The following is a 25,922-nucleotide window of genomic DNA, read 5'->3' as shown; positions in this document are numbered from 1 at the left end:
TCTGAAAATGACTTGGGCAGAGGAGACCGGAAATAAGGCATATGTTTTTAACACTAAGGGTAATTAACCATTGAACAACTTACCAAGGCTTGTGGTGATTTAAAAGTTCCCAGTGATAGAGAATCCAAGTTTAGATGCTTTTGTGAAAGATAAGCTGTAATTCAAACAGGAATAAATTCAGGGAAGTCCTGTATTATGCAGGAGATCAGACTAGATGGTCACAATGGTGCCTTCTAGCCTTATGTTATGTATGAAATACCCCACCTCCTTTTAACTAAGCTTCAGTTCCTCTCTACATCCACAATACTTATTTGGAGCTGAATTACTTCCACTTTGTAAGGAGGAAGAGCCTTTGTGGAGGCAATAACTTCAGATAATAAGAGTTACTGCTGGTGAACTTCTTTTTCCTTCTTCCTGACTCTCCTTCAGTAGGGCTCTGTAGCTGCTGACTGGTTAACAGTGACTCTTCTCAGGACAAGGGCTGAGGAACTCTGCTAGTTGAATAGAGGAATTCATGAATGTGAACCAGATGCCACATACAGCCAGAGGTATGTTCTGCTGAGCTGCAGTATGCACAGGGCCCTGGTTAGTTATAGTTTTCTGAAGTGTATATATAAAGAAAAATCTAACCTCTTATTTGGTGCAGTTGATAACTCAAGGTGAGAATTAATAAGATTAAACCATAAGGTACTTTTAAGTAGGTATGTACCCCTGTCTTTCTTTGTTCTGCATGAAGTTCTAATGGTGAATTTGGAGAGCACGGTGGACATTTGTGTTATTACTGAGGGTTTTGAAATGTGTCCCTTGAAATTGTATCTCGTTTATTGCTCAATGCAAGTGTTTTTTTAGCAAGATCTCTTCTGAACCCGGAAGGAACCTCTGTGTACCAATACATTCATTCATCCTTTAGCCAGTGTCCCCTGCTATCTCTGTAGGCGGTGTACATGAAAGTGCTTACCAGGTGTGTTGTGGGCTCATTCTTAAATTCAACATAGAAATCTTGTTGGGGGGCAGGGACTGTTGATAAGCTGTCTTTGTACTCCCAGTTGTGTAGGGGGAGCATTTAGAGTTGAGACAGGGTTAAGAAACTTGGTAATGTATCTGACCATGCATTTTCCATGAGCAGTCCCCATATGTGATAGAAAAGGTTTTTGTCAACTGCACAGTTTGCACTCAATCCATAAGCAGTTCCAAAGTACCATGGGCCCTTAGGCTGTGACATTCGTTTAACAGCAACTCATGATTGCAAGGCCTGAGTATTATAAATTCCCTGTAACGCTTTCAGCAGGGCTCTTCTGTTTTACTGTGGGATGTAGAATGCCACACTGTACGCCATCTGATCACACGATTGAGCAGTTGCCATTATATTATGGTTCTCTATACTGACTGCCTATTAAGGAGCAGACTGACTTTTAAATTGGTTGTTTAAAGCTTTCAGTGAGCCCAGGGTCTTGTGCATTTAAACAGAACAGAATTTTGTTCTGATAGGTATTTGCGCTTTCAGAGCACCCACCATCTAGGAGTTTTGCCACCATGCATTGGATCAGTGTGATTGCACTCTCTGCTGTGGTAACTCCTGTGAAGTGATGCCTGCTTCCCCCAGCTATAGGAATCTGCCTTGGCTCATTCCTCTGTACACTATAAAATCAAATTATAATACTGTTTTTTCAGGGGTGTTATAATTCCACGGAATTTGTGTGATCGGATATCCATCCTAGAGATGATGGAAGGAAACATGCAGGCCCCTTTGTTACACAGCATGATTAGGGCCCTACCAAATTCACGGCCATGAAAAACATGTCACAGACTGTGAAATCTGGTCTTTTGTGTGCTTTTACTCTATACTATGCAGATTTCATGGGGGAGACCAGCGTTTCTCAAATTGGGAGTCATGGCCCAAAAGGGAGTTGCAGGGGGGGGTCACCCTTACTTCAGAGCTGGGTGGCTGGAGAGTGGCAGCTGTGAAGAAGTGAGGTTCTTACCCACGAAAGCTTATGCTCCCAATACTTCTGTTGGTCTTAAAGGTGCCACAGGACCCTCTGTTGCTTTTTACAGATTCAGACTAACACGGCTCCCCCTCTGATACTTGACAGCTGTTGGCTGGGTGCCCAGCTCTCAAGGCAGTGCCCCACCAGCAGCAGTGTAGAAGTAAGGGTGGCAATACCATATCATGCTACCTTTACTTCTGCGCTGCTGTCTTCAGAGCTGGGTGGCCGGACAGTGGCGGCAGCTGACTGAGGGTGGGCCCTGCTTTGCAAGGAGCAGCACAGAAGTAAGGATGGCAGTACCATACCATGTCATCCTTACTTCTGCGCTGCTACTGGTGGCGGTTCTGCCTTCAGAGCTGGGCTCCCAGCCAGCAGTCGCCGCTCTCCAGCTGCTCAGCTCTGAAGGCAGCGCTGCCACCAGTAGAAGTAAGGGTAGCAGTACTGCAACCCTCCCTACAATAACCTTGCAACCCTCCCGCACAACTTATTTTTGGGTCAGGACCCCTACAATTACAACACTGCTAAATTTCAGATTTAAATAGCTGAAATCGTGAAATTTACAATTTAAAAAATCCTATGACCGTGAAATTGACCAAAATGGACTGTGAATTTGGTAGGGCCCTAAGCATGATCATAACCATTCCCCATTCCCCAAGTGTTTGTACAGCAGGGAGGGAAGGAACACAAAATGGAAAAATGGCCCACCTGTGCACAGAAGCATAGAGTCCACTTACCCACTTTGTACACAAACCTGCAAGTCTTTAGTGGTTAGAGAGTATTGTAAAGACATGTACAGAAAGTTCAAGGGGCATTGTAAGCCATCCATTGCGGTGTTCTTCTGAACAATCTGAGCTGGCTTTTGGCATGAGAAGATACTGTTTGCATTTAAAAAAACCCTGCAAGTGCAGTTCAGTTGTGCTGCAATGTAAGTCGTAGAGCTGTCAATGGAAGTTTAACATGACCAGTAGCCCAAACTGTATTGGTTGCTGAGCTTCTTGCCTGCAAAACGCAGGTGAGAGATAAAATGAAATGGTGGGATCTCGGAGAGAGAGGTGCATGAAGATATAAATCAGGACAAGGCTGAGGAGGATCTGGAATGTAGGCAAGGTCTGTCTGTCAACTGGCCTTAAATTGGTATTGTTGGGTTTTAAAGCCAGTCTTTCATTCTAGACTGCAGCATAAAGAACGTAAGATCATAGTTCAAACCATTGAGCAGCATGTTGCAGGATTCTGAATCTGCAAGTGATATGTAGGCCTTTTCAGAGGAACTACAGTAACTGAGCCCTGTGGTTCTGAGAACATGTATTTTTCTGTTTTGAGGTCCTTAATGGCTAAATAAGGGCTCATCCTCTGCATAGCGTGCATTTGGGAAAAAATAACTTTATCACTTCAGACAATAGGGATGACATTCCATGGAAAGAGCATGGCAGAAAATGAAGCCAGGATTTTTAATGTGGCTGGCTACCTCAGAATGAATCCCTTCACGTATGATTGTGGTGTTACCTTTACCCAGCACCAAGGCAGCTCTGATTTACCCATTGGTAATATGTCCAAACGTTCTTCCAGAACAGATATGGAATGTACAGGATCTGTGAGGCAAGAGAAGAATGAGGGGGGATTTGATAGCTGCTTTCAACTACCTGAGGGGGGGTTCCAAAGAGGATGGAGCTCGGCTGTTCTCAGTGGTGGCAGATGACAGAACAAGGAGCAATGGTCTCAAGTTGCAGTGGGGGAGGTCTAGGTTGGCTATTAGGAAAAACTTTTTCACTAGGAGGGTGGTGAAGCACTGGAATGCGTTACCTAGGGAGGTGGTGGAGTCTCCTTCTTTGGAGGTTTTTAAGGCCCGGCTTGACAAAGCTCTGGCTGGGATGATTTAGTTGGGAATTGGTCCTGCTTTGAGCAGGGGGTTGGACTAGATGACCTCCTGAGGTCCCTTCCAACCCTGATATTCTATGATTCTAAGAGGGATTCAGTTGATTGCCCAGTATTTAGAGGCCTCATTTGCACTGAACAAACAGCTAGGATGATGTTTTGGGGAAATGCTGCATAGTAAATATCTGATGTGCCTATCCATCTTGATGTTCTGGCTTTACATAGCAGTGAGTCTACAGGTGAATGTCTTAACAAGTCCAATTGTATTTGTGCAGAAAATGTACTGAGCACATATGCTACTCTGACAATAGGACATAGACACTTTCCCCTGTCTGGCAGGAGTTTCACTTTTACCCTAAACATAACAAAATTGGCATTTTTCATAGAAGAACATTAAATATCTTGCAAATTCTTCTGTAGAGCTGAATTCTTTCTGGCAGTATGTGTGCCATGAGTATATCTCTTGTTTTTGGCTTCATATTCCAGAGATGCCAAAACTTTGCCCAACAGACACTCCTTTTGACTGCTTTTTAGGAGTCAGAGTGATGCACAAATTTCATTGAATAGAACCAGTTGGAGCCACTGTCTGGAAAAATTTGAGTTCCAGCATGCAACATGGGTTCTCTTTCGGAACATCGTTCTCTGATCAAGATGAAGTAATGTGTGCAGGATTCTGTAGTGTCCCCTGACTGCGCTGCTATGATTCACATAAATGTGTAGAACTGTAGGTAGCCGTTTGGCTAGCCCTTCTATTCCTGTATTTCAATATTAATTAAGAAGACACTGATCTAATGTATTGCAAAGTACTTGGACTTTTTAAAATCTCTTATAGACATCAGTGTACTATAGGCATATAATGTGACCAGTGGTTTGTATGTGGTGGTGGTGGTCTTTGTGCCCAGACAAAAATCTACCCCTTTAAAAAGTTAACCATATTCTTGTAGTTTTGTGAATGACACATGGGGATGTTAGCGAAATGTTAAGTGTCACTTGCAAAATCCTGCTTTTTACCAAAACTTCAGTCTTTTGTGTTAACTGTATTTATCATAACAGGACTACAGTGGCAACTGTGTGCTTTTTTTAAGTATGTGGTATATAGCTAGATTGACTGACTGCAATGGGTTTGAAAACAGAGTTTACCCTGTATTATGCTTGCATAGAAAATTTAAGTGGCATGTTCTTCCTCCATTCTCCTGTTTAGGATAATTTGCAGTGAGCCTGAATGTACTGTGGCCCTGATTTAATTTTGTGCAGAAAGTTTTACAAAGTGTCTTTTTATAAAGACTCAAATGAAAGTTGATTAAAAACAAAATCAAGGTAACTGAAGGTGCACAGTGTTTCTTCCGGAGTCACTGGGGATGTTTTGTTTCAATGCAAATTAGTTTTTCCTGGAACTGGAAACATCTGTTCCCAAAAGGCTCGTTATTGAGGTCTCCTCAGGTGTTGGGATATGACTGGGTCCTGCTGGAGATTAAATCTCTCCTCACTTCCTAATTCTCAGAAGAAAAATGTAGTTTTCAAATGCATAGGATATTTATATATCGATTCTTTCTGCTATGGGTAAAAGACACTTGAGTGACTGCATTTGAAATGAATTTAAGATTTATTTCCCTTAAAAATATGATCAGGATCTGAGAGAAACAAACTCCTTATAAAAACAACGAGGAGTCCAGTGGCACCTTAAAGACTAACAAGGTGCCACCGGACTCCTCATTGTTTTTGTGGATACAGACTAACACAGCTACCTCTCTGAAACTCAACGTAGTCACTGCCTCTAATATGCAGAGCTCGTTATTTGTTTATGTACTGAAGAGGGTCTCTCTCCTTCAACCCAGTTGTGCAAGCAGAGAAGGAAAGTGAATCTTAAGATACTCTCTGTATTTACCTTGGTTGAACTGAATACAAGTTAAAACAGCTTTTCTCCTGCCGAGGTTATCTCATAGATTCCAAGGCCAGAAGGGACCATTGTGATCACCTAGTCTGACCTCCTGTATAACAGGCCAGAGAGCTTCCCCAAAATAATGTCTAGTGCAGATCTTGTAGAAAAACTTCCAATCTTGATTTAAAAATTGTCAGTGATGTAAAATCCACCACAACCCTTTGCAAACTGTTCAGTGGTTAATTACTCTCACTGTTAGATTTATGCTTTTTTTCCAGTCTGAGTTTGTGTAGCTTCAACTTCCAGCCACTGGATCATACTATACCTTTCTCTGCTAGATTGAAGAGGCCATTATTAAATATTTGTTCCCCTTGTAGATATTAGACTGCAATCAAGTCACCGCTTAACCTTCTTTTTGTCAAGCTAAATAAATTTTGCTCCTTGAGTCTTACTATAAGCCATGTTTTCTAATCCTTTAATCATTCTTGTGGCTCTTCTCTGAACCTTCTCCAGTTTATCAACATCTTCCTTGAATTGTGGACACCAGAACTGGACACAGTATTCCAGCAATTATTATAGGTAAAATAACCTCCCTACTCCTACATGAAAATCCCCTATTTATCCATTCCAGGATTGTATTAGCTCTTTTGGGCACAGTGTCACATTGGGAGCTCATGTTCAGATGATTATCCACCACGACCCCAAATCTCTTTCAGATTAACTGCTTCCAAGGATAGAGTCCCTCCTCCTGTAAGTATGGCCTACGTTCTTTGTTCTTAAATATATACATTTATATTTAGCCATATTAAAATGAATATTGTTTGTGCTCAGTTTATCAAGTGATCCAGATTGCCCTGTATCAGTGACCTGTCCTCTTCATTCTTTACCACTCCCCCAATTTTTGTTTCATCTGCAGACTTCATCAATGACACAAAACGATCTCCTTTCCTCCATCCTGCTATAAGAGATGTGTGGACATACAAGTTCTTGAATGCTTTTCTCAGTACAAGGGCTTCTTAACAGGAACACTTTGGAACAGAACCCACAGTGTGTTTCCCTCCTTTTAAAATTATTTTTCAGTGTCTGCAGCAAATGATTTTGTTTTTTTAAATGTCCTAGTTTTGGTCCTCACATCAGCCAACAGTGCCGCTCAATATCTTTCCAGAGAAATAAATCCTGTAAGAAAACCAACATGTTCTTAAATCTGGTGAGGTTAGTAATGTGTGATGTAACTTCTGTAGGAAATTTGATATTTTGTTGACTCCATACTGTCAGCAGCAAAAATGTTAGGTAACTTACGCACAGCAGAACAAAGTGTGAAAACATTCTCTCAAATAATTTTGATCATTGCATCGTACAATTGGTAGAAGTGGCGCTATACAGCTTTGCAGTTTACAGAAGGCTATTGCCTATGTATGCAAATATTGGGGAAATTGTATATTAAAATAGTAACTTCTAACCTTCTTAATCCTGCAAATTCATGTATTGCTAGTATATTACATGTATTGTGGTCATGCTGTCTTAATATTAAATGTTAATAAAGTTAACTCTTTATCTTGTCATATTCTCAGTTTTCTGGCCCTTTACTTGAGCAAGTAATGCCATTAACCTGGTGGAGGGATCAAGCACCATGTTTGAAAGTAGAATGTGTCCCACTTAATTTCAGCAAGGTTCCCCAGTATTTCCTTACAAATGTCAGTACTGTACCAACAACTCTTCTCTGAAGGGCCTTATACCAATTCTAGTGAAGTCCAAATTGAGGTTTCTTTATATTTTCCTATTCTGTGTTATGTCAAATGAGCAGTTTCATTGCATTTCCTGAAGGAGAAACAAATCTAGAGGAAGAGATATCAATATTCTAAAACAGTGGTTCTCAACCTATTTACCATTATGGGCCCTATATGCAGCTCTCTGTGTTATGTGTTATGTGGGCCACATCCATAGAATACATATATGGCCCTAAGGATGTCACATAAGAATGGCTCTACTGGATCAGACCAAAGGTCCATCTAGCCCAGTATCCTGTCTTCAGACAGTGGCCAGTGCCAGGTGCCCCAGAGGGAATAAACAGAACAGGGAATCGTCCAGTGATCCATCCTCTGTCGCCCATTCCCGCCCATCCCGGCTAGTAGCCATTGATGGACCTATCCTCCATGAATTTATCTAGTTCTTTTTTGAACCCTGTTATGGTCTTGACCTTCACAACAGCTTCTGGCAAAGAGTTCCACAGGTTGACTGTGCATTGTGTGAAGAAATGCTTCCTTTTGTTTGTTTTTAAACCTGCTGCTTATTAATTTAAATTTGGTGACCCCTAGTTCTTGTGTTATGAGAAGGAGTAAACAACACTTCCTTATCTACTTTACTTTCTCCACACCAGTCATGATTTTATAGACCTCAATCATATCTCTCCTAAGCCATTTCTTTTCCAAGCTGAAAAGTCCCAGTCTTATTAATCTCTCCTCATAGGAAGCCATTCCATACCCCATTCATTTTTGTTGCCCTTTTCTGAACCTTTTCCAATTCCAATCTCTCTTTTTTGAGATCGCTGTGGCCTGTGGTCACCCCATGTGCTGATTGAGCTGCAAGGGAGCTGCAGGTTGAGAACTATTGCTCTAGAAATGCTCATGGCCTGTTTTATCTTCATTGTTTGTTTTTTGTCTCTGCAGTTTTTATGGCTTCAAGGTCTTAGCCCCAGTTTATCCACAAAGTACACACTGGGACCTAATTAATCCTTTTCCTTCAAGTATATAACCTCATCTTTGAGATATGAGGGTCATACTACCTTGCATGCCTTCGTGGCACACCTTTTGGAAGAACTAGGCCTATGTCTCTGGTATTTTTCCACTACTGCTCACTTCTTAAATGATTGGTCTGCTTTCTTAAACATGTATATTCATTTTTCAAGATGAGGTTTTTTATTTTTTTTTTGAAAAAAATCACATGATCTCTGTATTTTCGGGGGAGTGGCTGGTGTATTGAAAACATAGCTTGTTCAGTGGCTTTGCCATTGTAGGCAAAGCGTTTAGCAGGATTTCAAAAAAGAAATGGTCACTTACATGGATAACTCTGTCTTATCATTACATTAGTGAGGATTTAGGAAGGGATAAAAACTTTTCTATATGGAGCATAAACCAGCTTCTGACTGAGTTGATTAGGAAGAAACTTCTTTTATGGTAAGATTATTCCACAGTTGTCCACTTCAGGATTTCTTGTACCTTTCTTTGAAGTATCTGGCTATCAAGTGACATGATTCTAGATGGATTGTTGGTCTGATCCAGCATAGCAGTTTGTTTGAGTAGGTTATAGGCTAAAGTCCTAATGCTACAAATATTTATGCTTGTGCTTAACTTTATGCATGTGTGTGTGTGTGTGTGTTTGTTGAGTCAGGGCATCAGTTGCATAAGTGAGAGGGAAAGAAAGAGGGAGAGATGCAGATTAACAGTCAACAGTAGGAAGCAAACAAGCCATTATTGGTTGAGTCTCAAACTTTATCCCACCAAAGCCCATACTTCAGCATTAAGTTTGGAATACTCCAGTTACTCTATTTAGTTCAGCCTTGAACTTCAACAGATGTCTCTGCTTTCTTTTGCACTGCCCCACTGCATGAAATGTCCTCCTTGAACTAATTTGTAAGGCTGTCTACCACAACCTTGTAGGCTTCACAGTAGAAATGGATTTTGAGGGTTTTTTAAAGAGAAATCATCTAACCTTGGTTAGGTGGTTGGTGACAGCATGTGTTTAGAGGTGGTTGTTTTTTTTTTTTACTTCAGAACCATCAAATTCTGAACATTGTTAGATTGCGTACCTGTTCGCTTATTTTCACCCCCAAACACACATGCAATCTTTTCTCTCCTATTATTTTTTACTTGCTTTCTTCCCCCCCCCCCCTTCTTCAAATTAGTTTGCAGTGTCCTCGTGGGGTCCGGTCTCCACGTATGTGTGTAGACCACCTAGTACAATGGGGCCCTTATTACCTGGAGATTACTGCAGAACATCTGTGTTTTGAGAATGTATTAACTGTGTTGTGCGTGTCTGCAGCTGTTTGTTCAAGGAGTTTACAAGTCCAGCTGGTGAAGTTGGAGCTTGCAAATGCTGCTAACCCATAGCTCAGGTTCAAAGTTTACAGTTTCAGCAAGCCTAACTTTACGTTTCTTTCTTAGTGGAAAATGTACTGGAAACAAAACGTAAAGAATCCATTAATGGTGTTAAAACTGCACTGTTTAAAAATCACTACAGTAGGGAAATGTGTTTCTACACTGAAAAGTGACCCTGTTACAAGAGTGTTTTGAATGCCCGCATCTGCCACTATTTCCTTGTCCCATTGTTCTGGTTTACAAGTAAAACAATTAATCAGCATTCTTCTGCTTTTGCTGAGGGAAATGTTGGATTGGTTAAAAGATGGGACTTACTTAAATTTTATCCCAACACATTTTTATTCTAAAATCCTCTCTGTATAGTTAATATAGTCTGAGAGAACAAAACTATAAACTCTTTGAAACACTGACATCCCAAAGCAGAGATCTGCTGGCTGGCAAGCTGACTTCATTTCACACAAGCAATAGTGTATACAAAAAAAGTATTACTGAATGCATAGTTTGGCCTATGGAATCTTACCTACTGATGGTGATCCACAGGAGGAGAGGAACACTCTGATATTGGGATGAGTTCTCATGATTGGCAAGTAAAGAAACCTTACCTTATGAAATAGCACTTACCATACTGGGTGTTTCACTGACCGGAAGGTGTGCCCTTTAAGCCAATCGGAGAGCAGCAAGTCACTAAATGTCCAAACAAAACTAATTCTACATCAGACCTTGGATACAAACAGCAATATAGTAATTGTAATAGAACATTCTCCAGGGTCAGTATTTCTTGCCTTGGAAATAAATGTTTTGCTATTCATAAATACGTTGGCATTGATATGATGTTGTAGCCACGTAGGTCCCAGGATATTAGAGAGACAAGATGGGTAAAGTAATATCTTTTATTGGACCAACTTCTGTTGGTGAAAGAGACAAACTTAGAGCTCTTCTTTAGGTCTGTGTAGCTTGAAAGTTTCGCTTTCACCAACAGAAGTTGGTCCAATAAAAGATATTACCTCACGCCCTTGGCATTCGTATAGCAGCAGGAGTCTACTTTCCTGTGACCATGGTGTATTTCACTGATACCTTATTTTAAAATGCATTTTAAAATTTGTTAGTAATGCTCTAGATGTTGGGTCTGATCATGAGTATTAGTTAATGGAGTTGTAGCTTCTATCTAGCTCAGGTACTTATATGGCTCTGTAGAGGTCCAGACTCACCCCTGCGGCACCTCCTGCTGGTCGTCCAGGGAATTAGCTCATCCAGCATCTGGAGCGCTCTCTGCAGGCCGGTGATCCGCCTTGTCCTCTGCACTGGCCCCTGTGTCCCTCCCAGGACCCTGGTGCCCCTTGCTCTGGGTGCTGCCCCCTGGCAATACCCACACACGCTAGGTCTCCCCTCCCAGGGGAACCCCTGCCTATTATCCCCACCTTGCCTCAGCACTAGGCCACTGCCAGTCACCAACTAGCCCCCACTTCCTGGGGCAGACTGCAGTATAGGCCACTCATCACTGGCAAGGAGGGTTTGGACCTGCTGCCTTGGCCTAGCCCTAGGCTTCCCTCTGCAACCCCCAGTACCCCTTGGCCTCCTACCAGGCCACAGCCTGGGGCTATCCAGGCTGGAGCTCCCCAGCTCCTCAGCCTTTCCCCAGCCCTGCTCCACTCAGGTATCCTGTCTAGCTCCCTGCAGCCAGACCCTTCTCTCTCTGAAGGCAGAGAGAGACTCTTGAGCGCCTGGCTCCCAGCCTATTATATAAGGCCAGCTGAGGCCTGATTGGGGCGTGGCCCAGCTGCAGCTGCTTCCCCAATCAGCCCATCTTAGCAGCTCCCAGCCACCAGCCTTCTCCCAGGGCTGTTTCAGGCCCTTTCAGGCAGGAGCGGGTGTCCACCCTGCTACAGGCTCCCATTACTGTAGAATCTGAGTGTCTGTAATTTATTTCTTCTCATGACGTCCTTGTGAGGTAGGGAAGTACTATTATCACCATTTCGCAAATGAGGAGCTGAGGTACAGAGGCTAAAGTGACTTGCCAAAAGAAGTCTGTGGTGGAGCAAGAAATTGACCTCTGGCCCCTTGAGTCCCAGGTTAGTGCCCAAACCACTGGACCATCATTCCCCTCACTTAGCTCACTCTCCTGTACTGATCTACAGACATAAAAGATACTTAAACAATTTATTTTTAATAGATGAGAATACCAGTCCTCCTTCCTGAGTCTTATGGGAAATGCAGTTTGGTGTCCAATGATCTCTTGTATGGCTTAGTTGTGGTGTTGGCTTTTTAATACATACAAGCAAAGCTTATCTGGTAGGGGTTACAGATCTCCTAAATGCTAATACCTTACTTTTCTGTCATAATCAATTTTAATGTGAAATATTTTGTCTGCCAGCACTTCTTCCTTTTTCTTTCTTTTTTTCTTTTTTTTGGGGGTGGGGGGGAGGGACTATTGCTCAGGATAACTTTTTTGTAGGCTAAAACTTCCTGTTGGCAGTTCTTCATTCAGTGACATGACTTCCTTTTTAAATACAAATAGAACTTTAACAGACTAGGTTTTGCTTCTTAGTTTGTTGTTTTTTTGTCCTTAATCTTTCTCTGTCCACTATTGGAGGAGTCTCATGTGGGCCTGCTGGCACTTACATTCTTAATGAGAGAAAAAAATGACAGGCTTAAGAATATATGGGGTGAAATCCTGGATCTTTTGAAGGCAATGAGTCTTGCCAGAGAATTCAATAACTGCAGAGCTAGGCTCTTCATTACTGACTTTCCTCATGAACTTGTGGGTTCAATATAATGTCTCACTAGAGAATTGTTTGTCAGGTAAACTTTCTCTAAAGTGAGAGTTGAAGCCTCCATCTGATTTTTTTTTTTTATTAAATTGAACATCCTTAATGCCATATTTGTGTCTAGTATTGTTAACATAACGTTTAACAAAAAACACACACTTTGTAACTTAAATATTTAAGGTCTAACTTGACTGCGCAGAGCATCCAATTGAAAGTAAATGCTGTTACTGCTCCATTGTGCTTTCAATACGTAGGTAGAAAAAGACATTCTAGAGTCTGTGCTTAGAATTCATTTTCTTTTGCTAGTGCGAGGACCCTAAAGTGGTGATCTGCTCTGAACATTGACACTTTAATAATAGTATTAGTTTTTTTTTATTGTTGGGTTGCATATTTGTATCTCTGACACTATAAAACTTGGACTTTAGAGAAAATTTAAGTTCTAGCCCTGCAAATTTAATCTGGGATTTAAATCTGCCTGTGCTCTTTGTAACTAATGCAGAATCACTAATAATAAAAATTGTCCAAATTCTGCCCTTTTCATAGCTATATTGTCTTCAGTGAGGTTAGACAAGTATAACAAAGGGCAGAGTTGTTCCCTGCATTGGGAATTGAGGGTGCATTACTAATGCATTAGCCACCCTAGATTCTATCCTGCTCCCTGGTAGCTGTACTAGTTCTGTAGGGCTACTGATTGTAAAAAAGAGTGAACTTCCTTATTTTTGTTGCTAATGTGTGTTGATCGAACTGAATAAATAAGATACTTTGATTAGAAAAGTGCCACTTAATGTGTTTTTAATTTTATTTTTTACTATAACTAGATGTTTAACAGTTGTTCTAACAGAGTGCTTTCTTTGGTTTTCCCACTTCCTCTTCCTGTCTGGGGAAATTTGAACTGGCTCTTAAGCCTCTGCCTAAAGACAGGAGTAAACATTACCTCTTATGGATTATACAATTATTGTTCAAAAGCACAATTTTGCTGAACTGCATCTGCAATGTCTCGCCTAATTTGTCATCACTTGAGAGCAAGGAAAGAGCGATTCAGCTTCTCCAGGCCCTCTCCGCGCTCTCCGTGGCTTCTGGCACATTTTCCAAAATCTTTCAGTCTGTGGGTGTTGTGGCTGCTGGGAAACTGCAGTAGGTTAGTGTTCTTGGCAGTTATGGCTCATGCAAGCTGAGCAACTGTCATACAAACCAAACTTGAAAGGATTTTTAAATCCATTTCACAGTGTTGACTTGAGTGTAGCCACAGGGAATGGACACGTCACATGTCCGGTTTTGGAGACACTTCTGTTGGGTGGCACTGGTCAGCCTGTAAAGTTAAATATGCATGTGTTTGTCAATTTGAGGCATTCTAAGGAAAGCTGCCCTTTAAGGAGGCTCGTAGAGATGAGCTTCAGAAAGGTGGCTCAAGGTTACTGAAGCCAAGTGGCACAATTCTTTAAAGGTACATGTATGTGTTACGGTTTGAGGAGTGAGCTGTCTTTGGCCTTTCTTTCTCCATGTGTACACTTTCCATGTGAAATGCCTACAGCTGCACTTTTCTCAGAGTGAAATACTGCAGTTCACCTCACTGTAGACTGAAACACCAGGATACATCACCTGCTGCCCGTCAGCTGTATTACCTCATGATGCTTGACTGGGTTTGGAAATGCTACAAACTTCTTTCCAGGAACTGGTGGCCAGTATGAAAACCAGAGAATGTTTTATTTATCCATAGAAACACCAGAGAGCAAAGGGTTAAAAATAACACAAACCTAAACATGCATTGTCTTTGGAATGCTAACCATAGCATTTGCCTTATCCAAGTAGGTAGGCCCAGTTCAACCTTGGTATCCCATTCTCCTGGGGACTAAGTTGCAGCCTGCTTTCCTGCAGACCCTCTGTCTCCTTGTCTCTTCTAATGCGCAGTTTTTAAGGGACTGACATCTGTATTATGTAGACAAGGTAGGTGAGGTAATATCTTTTATTGGACCAACTTCTTTTGTGGTGAGAGACAAGCTTTTGAGCTTCAAAAGAGCTCTGTATAAGCTCAAAAGTGTGTCTCTCTCGCCCAGGGCCGGCTCTAGGATTTTTGCCGCCCAAGGCAAAAACAATTTTGGCCGCCCCGCCCCCCCGTTTTTTAATTACCCCACCCCCGGCCCCGCCTCAACTCCGCCCCTTCCTAGGAGGGAGGGGGAGAAACGGCACCCGCGCCGCGGCCACTCGGAGTCTCCCCCTCCCTCCCAGGTTTGAGAGCCTGGGCGGGAGGGCGAGTAGCGGCGCGCGAGCGGCAGCAGAGGTGAGCTAGGGCGGCCGGGGCACATTTTTAGGGGCGGCATTCTGGCGCCGGCCATGCCGCCCCTAAAAATGTGCCGCCCCAAGCACCAGCTTGTTTTGCTGGTGCCTAGAGCCGGCCCTTCTCTCGCCAACAGAATTTGTCCAATAAAAGATATTACCTCCCCCACCTTGTCTCTCTAATATCCTGGGACCAACATGTTATACCACAACACCGCATCCTTGTATTGTGTCAGGGATTTGTGATTGGGGTTAACAATACACATTGTGTGCCTTCCTGCAGTGTGACCGAGCCCCCTGGGACTCAGCTAACACTTAGTGTGTTCCATGTGGCAGTCACCCACTGATAATCACCTGGACACGCATACAATATTCATAAAAATAATGTAGCTCCCACTTTCTTCACAATATGTATTTTTGGTTTGAAGATTAAATGTGCTGCTTGAAATGCTGACTAGTCTTGGTTTCATGGTGTGGAAGAGTGTGGTGACAGTGTTAATAGCTGAGTCAATATGAACGTTTCTTTGTACTTGGTGCCTCTTCCCTAACTGCATATGCAAAAGTGAGCTTGTAGAGATGCTGTCTGTATTGGGTGAATCAAAATGTATTCTGTCTCCCAGATAAAATGTACTTGCATCCCAAAGGTCAGGACTCCCTTACTGCTAGCATGACCCCCCTCACCCACCCAAAAAAACCCCTTGCTGTCTGTAGCATTTCTGCAACAATCTACAGGACCTGAGGGTTTGCTGTGACCTGAGTCCCTTGGCTGGAGTTAATTCAATTTGTTTCTCTGGCTTTTCTGAAGTTAGAACTGGCATGGTCAGTAAGCCACCACTTGTTCCCTGGTATTAAGTCGTACCCAAATTACAATGACATTTTAAAAAGATCTTATTTAAGAAATAGATGCATAGAAAAGCTTTGAAACATGTAGACACAGGCTACAAAAAGCATTCCTAATATAGGTTGTGACCTTTATTATTGTGCTATATATGGTATGGTGCACATACCTCAACAGAGATCAGTCTCCTATGCTAGGCCTTGTATAAACACACAGTAAAACAGTCCCTTCTGTGAAGAGCGTATGCTCTTCTTCAGTTCTAAAGGTTAGACTGGGAGCTGTAGGTCTTAGGAGAGGCTCTCTCTGTCCATTCTTTGAGCTCCTAAAAGATTCCTCCTAATATGCATGGGGGAATTTCAAAGGGAGTTGGCTCATGTCAGAAACTAAATTTAGTAATTTGGGTAAAGGGATTTTTCTTCAGATTGTGCATTCAATCTCTTGCTATTTATCTTAGGTGCTTATCTTTTTTTCAAAGACTATCCACTAAGTAAATTTACCTGCTTGGGAAATGACCTCTCCGAAATAGAGGGGTTTATTCCTTCGTGGAAATGAGGGACTCTGCCAGGTACTGTAGTCTTTCTGTTTCCTGGATGGTTGGTTCATCATATTGTCATATGATTTTCAGGCTGCTAATAATGTACAGAACAAAAAAATCATAACTTAGGCAATCATGTTTTTATCTGTAAAACTGATATAGTTCTTAAGAGTCGTTGTCCTAAAACAAAATCTTAAGGGGCTTTTCCTTATATGAATTAAAAAATGAAAAAGCCAGCAACCTAGTACTTGTCTATGAACCTATAATAAAGGCTTTACATACTTTGTTGCACCCTGGTACTGAATGCTGGAGCAAACTGGAAATTTTGTGGCATGGAAGGGACATTTCAGTGCAGAAGGTTTTTTAGTGAAGTACATTTTGAATATTTGTTTTAACATTTGATGTTATAACAGATGTTAAAATGAGCAGTTCTTATTACAGTTCAGTAAAAGGCTTGTTAGAATTAATTTCAAGCTGTCACAACTTCCAGTTTGCTGCAGAAATTAGAATGAGTTGCTATAGTCTTTAGGTTGAGGGTACAGCAGAATATACAACTCTACCACTCTTTCCCTTGACTATTGAGAGGGATAGGGGTTTTTACGGTTTTCTTCCTCGTGGGGGGGGAGACTGCAGGTCCCCAGCATGGAGCAGAGCCACATGGATCTTCCCTTGAATCAGTGGTGGCAGCTTCATCCATGCTCTGCCTACTTAAATTGGACATGCCCCTAAAATCAGACTATGCTTCAGTTGGAAGAGAGACTGATGAGGCCACCTCTGTGTTCCTCAGAGAAGTTTCCACCATAGACAGCAGCAAAGCAGCCTTATGGGCACCACCTCTCACTTGCTAAGCATTATTGTTTGGATTCTACTGCCAAGAGGCAACGCTGTTCTGGACTTTCCATACTCTGGAATTCATAGAAATGTAGTGTGACACTCTACACCCCAGGGGAGCGCCCTGGAACCCCCATATTCATCATTTGTACATAATTATGATATTGCATACAACGCGTGCCTTGTAAGCAATGTTCCCTCTACTTTTTTCCATCCATGTGCAGAATAAATTTTATGTGCACTGAGGTATGTCCAGATGTTAGTCACCAGTAGAAACCTAGATATAATATATATTTTTAAAAAGTTACCATAGGGATAATTACTCTAGCCAGGACAGGTTAGGCATTTTAGAACTCACTATGCAAAGAATTAAATTTAAGTGTAAGAGTGAAATAAAAATTATGAAATGCATAAACCAGTCAAAACACTAAAATAACACACTTTGAAAGAATAAAATCACAGAGAATATATGTGCATTGCAGGAAGTACCAAGAAGTAACAACAAGAATAATACAAGTTGGGAGGTGAGTGTGAAAGACTGTGTGCGTGTGCGCTGGCTGCTGGGGAAATTTGATAGATGCTGTGTGCTGTCTCTTTAAGGCACTCACTGAAAGCGCTTCTGCTCCTGAGCCCTGTCCCCGCTCCCCTGCTCTGCAGAGATGGGGTACATGGGCAGGGGAAAGGTGGGGAGAGACTGTGTGTGTGTGTGTGTGTGTGTGTGTGTGTGAGAGAGAGAGTGTGATTGTGTGAGCTGGCTGCTGGGGAAGTCTCTGAGAGACCATGTGCTGTCTCTTTAAGGCACTCACTCACTGCCTGGAAGGCTCTTTCAGACCTCAGATTGCAGCAGCTCTCTCCTGCTCAGAGTCCTGAGCCCTGTCCTCTCTCCCCTGCTCTGTGGAGAATGGTGTGCGGGGGCAGGGAGACATCCTAACATCAGCACTCCCCTTCCCCTCCCCACTCTGCACAGCCAGCAGGAGGGTCCTGGGAGCAGCTGCAGGAGCAACATGGCTACAAAGCAGCAGGGCAAGGGGCACCTAAACATATGCTGCTGCTAATCAAGTGTGCGGCACTTGAATTGCTCCTGGGCGGCCACCCGACCGCATAGCTTAGAGGGAACACAGCTTGTAAGACATCATGGGAAAGGTTATGGTCTGCTGAAACCCACTGTTCCATCTAAATATGTATATCATTAATGCATATGAAGTTATGAGAATTGTGTTGTATGATTGTCGCTAAAATATGCTGTGGGTTTGGGAAAGCGCCTAGATACTAGCTCCCCAAATGAACGAACCAGGGGGATAACCAACGCCCAGGCGGGCGTCGAACAACCATCAACAGCCATTGTCCAGCAAGGGAGCTACAATGCAATGACTCACCTGCATGAGGCCACCCCAGGGGAATTGCTCAGCCTCGCCTGGGGACTCAGCAATGCCCCCAGACATGCCTGGACTTGTGCTCCCCAAGCACATGGACTGAGGGTATAAAACAGAACAGAGTGGCCCCATGCTTGGCCTCTTCTCCATCCCCCACTGGCCTTTTATCCCTCCCCCACCTATGCTGCAAGCAACAAGGACACTCAGAAGACTGAAGACTCCAACAGAGGAGACTGGCTCAGGTTTCAAGGATGAAACCTGTGTACTATGAACTGCAATATCCAGTGAGGTGAAAAAAACTGCCTAATCTTGATGTTGCCCAGTCTAATAGGGTCGAGAGTTTAGATTGTGTTAATATTTTACTTTCTTTTGGTAACTAACTCAGACCTTTTGCTTATCACTTATAATCACTTAAAATCTATCTTTTTGTAGTCAATAAACGTGTTTTACTGTTTATATTTACCAGTGAGTTTGCTTAAAGTGTTTGGTAAATCTGCTTAGGTTTACAAAGGCTGGTGTATATCCAATTTCCATTGATGAAGTGGTGAACCAATTAATAAACTTGCACTGCTTGTCTTGAGCAGTGCAAGATGGTATATTCCTGAGGTACAAGGCTGGGAGCTAGTGGGGATTTGGCGAGTGCCTTTCTCTGTGTGATGCAGGAGTGGCTCTGGGAGCAGTCATGCACTCTAGCTGGGTGTGGGGCTCCACATGCAGTTGTGCTGAGTGTTAGCAGCGCCTGGAGGTCTTTGCTGCTTGTCACTAGCAAAGCATTGTGAGAGACAGCCCAGGCTGGAGGGTTAAGTGGGCACAGCGGTCCCACAGTCCCAGGCTGCATCCCGGGGATTCCGTGACACGCAGGGCTGGAAAGAGACTCAAAGTCCTTAAATCCAGCCCCCTGCACTGAGGCAGGACCAAGTAAACCTAGACCAGTGTCTTTCAAAGTTCGGGTCTTGTGGCACGTAAGGCATTGGGTCGCTCTGGTCAGCACCACCGACTGGGACGTTAAAAGGCCTGCTGATGGTGCTGTCCATCTAAGGCAGGCTAGTGCCTATCTTCTCCGACACTGCGCTGCGCCCTGGAAGTGGCCAGCAGGGGGGCCATGGGGCTCCACGTGCTCCCCCGCCCCAAGCACTGGCTCTGCACTCAGCCAGTGGGAGCTGGGGGGCAGTGCCTGCGGGCGAGAACTGTGCGGAGAATCATAGAATCTCAGGGTTGGAAGGGACCTCAGGAGGTCATCTAGTCCAACCCCCTGCTCAAAGCAGGACCAATCCCCAACTAAATCATCCCAGCCAGGGCTTTGTCAAGCCTGACCTTAAAAACCTCAAAGGAAGGAGATTCCACCACCTCCCTGGTAACCCATTCCGGCCTAGGAGCCGGACTTGCTGCTGGCTGCTTCAGGCGCAGAGTGGTCTGCATTGCCAGGACGGGCGGGAAGCCTGCCGCTGACTGAGGAGCCATTGCCCCAACCCCCTGCCCCAGCCTTGAGCTTCCCCAAACCTGGAGCCCCTCCTGCACCTGGAGCCCCCCAAAACCTGGATCCCCTCCTGCACCCCAACCCCCTTCCCCAGCCCAGAGCCCTCTCCCACGCCCTGAATCCCTAATTCCTGACCCCAGCCCTCTGTCCCAGCCCTGAGCCCCCCCCCCCCAAACCCCTCATCCCCAGCTCTGTTGGGTTGCGGGCATCAACAATTTTCTTCAACTGGGTCCCCAGGAAAAAAGTTTGAAAACCACTGACCTAGACCATAGCTCACAGGTGTTTGTCTAATCCAGAGGTCCCCAAACTGTGGCGTGTGCCCCCCTAGGGGTGTGTTTAGGAACGTCCAGGGGGGCGGGGCATGGGCCAGCCCCTACGAAGGGGTGTGGGAGGAAGTGCCAACCAGCCACTCCCCGCCCCCAGCTCTGCTCCGGTCCCGCCCCTAGCTACATCCCTGGCTCCTGTGTTTAGCCTCGGCGCAGCTCCGCACCCAGCCAGGGGTCTGGCTGCCGGCCCCCACCATGGCCCGGTGGCAGTTCTGCTCCTGGCCCTGCGCCAGTCTTGGCTGCTGGCCATGGTTCAGCTCCCAGCCTGAGGTCAGGCTCGGGGCGAGGTCAGGAGCGGAGCCGCGCCTGGCTGCCAGCCCCCGCTGTGGCTCTGCCCCTGGCCGTGGCCCCGATCTCGGCCCTATCCCCAGCTGCAGCCCCAGTCATGGCCCCCTTATCCTGGCTGCGTCTGTTTTCCCTCCCCCCTCCCCCCCCCAGTTTGCCCGAGCCACAGCCTTGCTCCTGAGGGGTTGGGGGCTGTGGACAGGAGTAAGCGGGGGAGTGACTCTCAAAAGTTTGGGGACCGCTGGTCTAATCTTTTGAAAACCTCCAATGATGGGGATTCAACAACCTCCCTTGGAAGCCTATTCCAGATCTTAACTACCCTTTAGTTAGAAAGTTTTTCCTAATGTCTAACCCAAATCTCCCTTGCTGCAGATTAAACCCATTTCTTCTTGCCCTATCTTCAGTGAACATAGAGAACGATTGATCACCATCCTCTTTATAACAGCCCTTAACATATTTGAAGACAGTTAACATGTCCCCCTCAGTCGTTGTTTTTCAAGACGAAACGCCCAGTTTTTGTAACCTTTCTTCAGAGATAAAGTTTTCTAAACCTTGTATCATGTTTGTTGCTCTCCTCTGGACTCTCTAATTGGCCCACATCTTTCCTCCAACAGAGGCCTGACCAGTGCCAAGTAGAGCAGAACAGTTATTTCCTGTCTTATGTACAATTCTTCTGTTAATACACTCCCAGAATATGGGCCTTTTTTGCAACTGTATCACATTGTTGACTCATCATCAGCTTGTGATCCACTATAACCCCCAGATCCTTTTGAACAGCACTACTGTCTAGCCAGTTTTCCCCATTTTCTAGTTGTGCATTTGATATTTTCCTTCCTAAGTGAAGTACTTTGCACTTGTCTTTATTGAATTTCACCTTGTTGAATTCAGACCAGTTCTCCAATTTTGTCAAGGTCGTTTTGATTTTTAATTTGTCCTCCAAAGTGCTTGCAGCGCCTCCCAGCTTGGTGTCATTTGCACATTTTATAAGCATACTCTCCACTCCATTATTCAAGTCCTTAATTAAAATGTTGAATAGTACTGGACTCAGGGCTGATCCCTGCAGGACCCTTCCAGATGCACCCTCCCAGCTTGACAGCAAACCATTGATAACTACTCTTACCAGCTGTGCACCCCCCCTTATAGTAATTTAATCTAGACTGCATTTCCTTAGTTTGCTTGAGAATGTCATTTAGACTCTATTAATAGCTTTACTAAAATAATTACCAATGTAGGGAGAGTTGGTCTCTTGTATGAAAAGTGTTTATTTTGGAATGTTCCTTATTTTCAGCTGGCCAATTGTACATCAGTGGTGATTATTGGGTTTTTATAGCTGCCTTTTTTGTGTGTTCACATCTTTCCCTGCACTCAGTTAGAAAAACACAACTTGTCCTCTCTTGTTCGTTTTGCTTGTCTTCATTTTTTGTGATGGCTTCCTTCCATCTGTGCAGGCTTCTCACAGCTGAGAGCATCTTAAAGGAAGGTTAAAATTACGTACTTTCTAATTCTGTGTGTTCTGTCTTGCTAGAATCTCCTTCCCCCTCACAGTTTGATGATTACCCTTTCTTACGGGTATTTATGGGTTTTTTTCTTGTGCGTCTTGTTGTTCTTTGAGACTTGCGGACAAAAATATGTTGATCATCATCTTGATTAATTTGCCATAGAACTGCAGGAATGATCAAAGAGTAACATTGATACTTGGGAGGGGATTAACGATTACCTCTATGGGGTTTTGTTTGCGGTCAATCCTGCTGTGACGCTGTGGACCAGGTGCCAGCTCTTGCCAAGGCTGTAGGCGTCAGCTGAGCACAGACAAACTCATAGCTGGAAACCAGCCCAGCTCACCTGTATGTTAATATTGTTCGAGATGGGTATTAGACTTATAAGAATGTGTTTTCGTGTTTAGACTCTATAGAATGCTTGTAGGTTGCTGCCGGCATTAATTTCACTTCTAATGTCTCTATCAGTTGCTATAAAGTGGTATGTAAGTTTTGCTTTATATCTGTAAAAATGCTTGTTCTGAACCTGTGAACCCAATCAGGAGGACTGGTCCACCGCTCATCGAGGACTATCAAAATTAAATGGGACATTGTGGAACATCACGATAAAAAACTTGGTTAACGGTCCTCTCACACCCATGAAGGAGCTACATGCAAGAAAGCACATCCCATTAGCTTGAATTCTGCTCCTGCTGAAGCCCCAAGCCCCATCCCTGAGACCCCCATCCCCACTGGGCAGAAGCCAGAGGCGATGCGTGTGGGGGGGGGCACATGGGGCACATGCCCCCCGGATGTTTGCCAGGGTTTGCTAGTCCTGCTCAGTCACATGGTGCCTCTGGGCCCACTCCCTGCACAGCAGCTGCTGGAGCCGGCAAGCTGAGGCTGCGACTGTAGGGAGAGACAGCGGCAAACAGCTGGGAGCTGCAGGGAGAGCAGCTGCTGTTGCCTCTCCCCGGGGTGCTAAAGCAGCGGACCCTCCCTGCAGCTTCCAGCTGTTGGCCGCTGCCTCTCCATGTGGTGCTAACACTTGGGAGCTGCAGTGAGGGGCCAATGAGGGTAAGGAGAGGGTGTGACTCACTGTTGGGGGGGGGGGGAGGAGGCAAACCTTTAAAATTATGCACCCCCCCTCAGCAGGCACCAGTTGTCTTTGGCAGAAGCCCCTAGCCCCATCACCCTGCTGCAGGACAGAAGCCCTGAGCTCCTCCCCCAGTCTGGTAGGCAGAGAATGAACGCGGTGTGGGGGGCTCTGAGCTGCACTCTAATGGTAAAAGAGCCGCATGCAGCTCACGAGCCACAGTTTGGCCACCTCTGGTACATATGTTACCTGCTCTGTCCTGTAAATAACTCTCATTTCTCGGTCCTAGTTAATAAATCCTAAGTTTACTATAGGACTGGCTACTAGCATTGTCTTTGGTGAAGGCAAAGCAGTTAATCTTCATTAGTTAAGAGGTTAAGGTAAACCCTAGGCACCCCATTGTCTTCACCTTGACCTTCTAACACTCAGTAAGAGCATACCTATCTTCTTCGAGTAGTGTCCCTATGGGTGCTCCACTTGAGGTGCGCATGTGCCCCCGGTGCCTTTGATTGGAGATTTCTCATAGCAGTGTCGGTTTGGCCCGTGCATGTGTTACTCGGTCTCATGTTCCATGCTGTGGTTATATAGTAATGCCACCCTCTGTTCCTTCTCAACCACCTTGGCCTGAGATTGAGCTTTAGCAGTTGTCCACATTGAGTTTTACCTCAACTGTGTTCCTTTAGTTCTTTTAGTAGGTAGTAGGAGTTTTAGCTTTAGTAGTTAAAAAAACAACAAAAAAACCCCTTTTCGAAATACTTTTTTTTGAGGGGGCGGGAGGGGAGAGAGTGAGAGAGAGTGCACTTTTAGACAGTTTCTCCCCTTCTGGGAGTTTTTACTTTACTGGGAGAGCATGCCTGGTTTTCCTAGTTTCAAAGTTGCCTGTCATGCTGGGAGATAATTGAGGTCAGTGCCAGATACTCCCAGTGCATCTGTTGCCTTGGAGAATTTCATATTTCCCAGTAGTGCAGCTTCTGTCTGGCATTAAAATCTAGAGTCAGGAAAAAACAGGGAGATTAAAGGTCTCATGCTCATGATGGAGAGCTCTCTGTGCCTGGTCTTTGACCCTGGCCTGAGGCCCCCATATGCCGTTTTTTGAGTAAGTTCACTGTCTCCAGACTGCACTTCTGGAGGGCATATGAGAGGTGTCTTCAGTCCCTCTTAGAAGACTCCCAAAGTCTCAAGTTCTCCAGGCAGAGAATCTACCTCAAAAAAGTTAGTATCTAAAGGCTGCAGCCACTTCAGCACCCACTGCTCTCCAATCTGGTGCTTACAAGGCTGCTGGCTCCTCAGGTACTGAGGACACAGCCAAACCTAAAGATTGTAAAGTCCAGGGCTCAGAGAGGTCATTGGTACTGTCAACCGAGTGAAGCATCAAGGAGAGCGCTATCGCTTCTCACCTGGTACCGAAGAAGCTCACTGGGGCTCAGTCCGGACTCTCTTCAGAGCAGTCAAGATTCATGGTACTGTCAGTCAGCTCTCTCAGCCACTATCATTTCGGCACAGGCCATGGCCATTATCTTGTAAAATTTGTGGTGATGGGGGAGGTCCCAGATGATTGGAAAATGGCAAATATAGTGCCCATCTTTTAAAAAGGGAAGAAGGAGAATCCAGGGAAATACAGACCTGTCAGCCTCACCTCAGTCCCTGGAAAAATCATGGAGCAGGTCCTCAAGGAATCCATTTTGAAGCACTTGGAGGAGAGGAAGGTGATCAGGAACAGTCAACATGGATTCACCAAGGGCAAGTCATGCCTGACCAACCTGATTGCATTCTATGATGAGAACTGGCTCTGTGGATATGGGGAAAGTATCTTGACTTTTAGCAATGCTTTTGATACGGTTTCCCACAGTATTCTTGCCAGCAAGTTAAAGAAATATGGATTGAATGAATGGGCTATAAGGTGGATAGAAAGCTGGCTAGATCATCGGGCTCAGTGGGTAGTGATCAACGGCTCGATGTCTAGTTGGCAGCCGGTATCAAGTGGAGTGCCCCAGGGGTCCGTCCTGGGGCTGGTTTTGTTCAACATCTTTATTAATGAACTGGATGATGGGCTGGATTGCACCCTCAGCAAATTCGTAGATGATACTAAGCTCGGGGGAGAGGTACGCTAGAGGATAGGGATAGGGTCCAGAGTGACCTAGACAAACTAGGTCTAGGATTGGGCCAAAAGAAATCTGATGAGGTTCAACAAGGACAAGTTCAGAGTCCTGCACTTAAGATGGAAGAATCCCATGCACTGCTACAGGCTGGGGACCGACTGGATAAGCGGCAGTTCTGCAGAAAAGGACCTGGGGATTACAGTGGACGAGAAGCTGGATATGAGTCAGCAGTGTGCCCTTGTTGCCAAGAAGGCTAACGGCATATTGGGCTGTATTAGTAGGAGCATTGCCAGCAGATTGAGGGAAGTGATTATTCCCCTCTATTTGGCACTGGTGAGGCCACATCTGGAGTACTGTGTCCAGTTTTGCGCCCCCCCCCCCCCGAAAGGATGTGGACAAATTTGAGAGAGTCGCTGGGGCATATGACTTATGAGGAGAGGCTGAGGGAACTGGGCTTATTAGGTCTGCAGAAGAGAAGAGTGAGGGGAGGATTTGATAGCAGCCGTCAACTACCTGAAGCGGGGTTCCAAAAAGGATGGAGCTAGGCTGTTCTCAGTGGTGGCAGATGACAGAACAAGGAGTAATGGTCTCAAGTTGCGGTGGGGGAGGTCTAGGTTGGATATTAGGAAACACTATTTCACTAGGAGGGTGGTGAAGCACTGGAATGGTTTACCTAGGGAGGTGGTGGAATATCCATCCTTAGAGGTTTTTTAAG

At 44.6% G+C, this 25,922-nt stretch overlaps 1 protein-coding gene across 4 annotated transcripts in view; it reads left to right on the top strand.

Annotated features, from left to right (window-relative positions):
- The window catches only part of ASXL2 (ASXL transcriptional regulator 2), a 227,632-nt gene that overhangs the window by 4,438 nt on the left and 197,272 nt on the right, over nucleotides 1-25,922 (top strand). Inside the window, exons 2-5 of one of the 4 annotated variants that reach the window (XR_010561302.1) lie at nucleotides 433-548; nucleotides 6,253-6,318; nucleotides 6,456-6,489; nucleotides 6,656-7,294. The exons of 2 other annotated variants lie outside the window; for them this stretch is intronic. The gene's annotated coding sequence lies outside the window, so the exon portion shown is untranslated. Of the gene's footprint in view, nucleotides 1-432; nucleotides 549-6,252; nucleotides 6,319-6,370; nucleotides 6,490-6,655; nucleotides 7,295-25,922 lie in introns of those variants that run through there. One more of the 4 variants, XR_010561301.1, reaches the window with a different exon arrangement.

The sequence above is a fragment of the Emys orbicularis genome, chromosome 3, assembly GCF_028017835.1.
Source record: "Emys orbicularis isolate rEmyOrb1 chromosome 3, rEmyOrb1.hap1, whole genome shotgun sequence".
NCBI classification, from domain to species: Eukaryota; Metazoa; Chordata; order Testudines; family Emydidae; genus Emys; species Emys orbicularis.
This window is presented reverse-complemented; position numbering and strand designations above follow the sequence as displayed.